The sequence below is a fragment of the Arachis ipaensis genome, chromosome B3 (assembly GCF_059453495.1).
Source record: "Arachis ipaensis isolate K30076 ecotype BB chromosome B3, ASM5945349v1, whole genome shotgun sequence".
Classification (NCBI taxonomy): Eukaryota; Viridiplantae; Streptophyta; class Magnoliopsida; order Fabales; family Fabaceae; genus Arachis; species Arachis ipaensis.
Window position 1 is genome coordinate 25,506,750 of NC_142438.1, and position 1,253 is coordinate 25,508,002.

Sequence of the window (1,253 nt, forward strand, 5' to 3'; positions counted from 1 at the left end):
GCCGAAAATAACAATGCCAACAATGCAAGGAAGGTGCTTGGTGACTTTACTGCACCTACTCCTGATTTCTATGGGAGAAGCATCTCTATCCCTGCCATTGGAGCAAACAACTTTGAGCTTAAGCCTCAATTAGTTTCTCTAATGCAACAGAATTGCAAGTTTCATGGACTTCCATTGGAAGATCCTCATCAGTTCTTAGCTGAGTTCTTGCAAATCTGTGACACTGTCAAAACTAATGGGGTTGACCCTGAAGTCTACAGACTTATGCTCTTTCCTTTTGCTGTAAGAGACAGAGCTAGAACATGGTCAGATTCACAACCTAAGGAAAGCCTGAACTCTTGGGAAAAGCTAGTCAATGCCTTCTTGGCAAAGTTCTTTCCACCTCAAAAATTGAGTAAGCTTAGAGTGGAAGTCCAAACCTTTAGACAGAAGGATGGTGAGTCCCTCTATGAAGCTTGGGAGAGATACAAGCAATTGATCAGAAGGTGCCCTTCTGACATGCTTTCAGAATGGAGCATCATAGGAATCTTCTATGATGGTCTGTCTGAACTATCCAAGATGTCATTGGATAGCTCTGCTGGAGGATCTCTTCATCTGAAGAAGATGCCTGCAGAAGCTCAAGAACTCATTGAAATGGTTGCAAATAACCAATTCATGTACACATCTGAAAGGAATCTTGTGAATAATGGGACAACTCAGAAGAAGGGAGTTCTTGAGATTGATACTCTGAATGCCATACTGGCTCAGAATAAAAAATTGACCCAACAAGTCAATATGATTTCTCAGAGTCTGTCTGAAATGCAAGCAGCAACAGGCAGTACTAAGGAAGCTTCCTCTGAAGAAGAAGCTTATGATCCTGAGAACCCAGCAATGGAAGAGGTGAATTACATGGGAGAACCCTATGGAAACACCTATAATCCTTCATGGAGAAATCATCCAAATCTCTCACGGAAGGATCAACAGAGACCTCAACAAGGTTTCAACAACAACAATGGTGGAAGAAACAGATTTAGCAATGGCAGGCCTTTTCCATCATCTTCTCAGCAACAGACAGAGAATTCTAAGCAGAGCCCCTCTGACTTAACAACCATTGTCTCTGATCTAATCAAAACCACTCAAAGTTTCATGACTGAAACAAGGTCCTCCATTAGAAATTTGGAGGCACAATTGGGTCAGCTGAGTAAGAAAATTACTGAACTCCCTCCTAGCACTCTCCCAAGCAATACAGAAGAGAATTCAAAAAGAGAGTGCAA

At 41.9% G+C, this 1,253-nt stretch overlaps 1 non-coding gene across 1 annotated transcript; it reads right to left on the reverse strand.

Moving 5' to 3' along the window:
- Positions 1–396: 396 nt before the first annotated feature.
- On the reverse strand, positions 397–504 carry LOC148570102 (small nucleolar RNA R71). The gene has a single exon (XR_015880388.1). It is a non-coding gene; the product is annotated as a small nucleolar RNA R71 (small nucleolar RNA).
- Between the last annotated feature and the right edge of the window lie 749 nt (positions 505–1,253).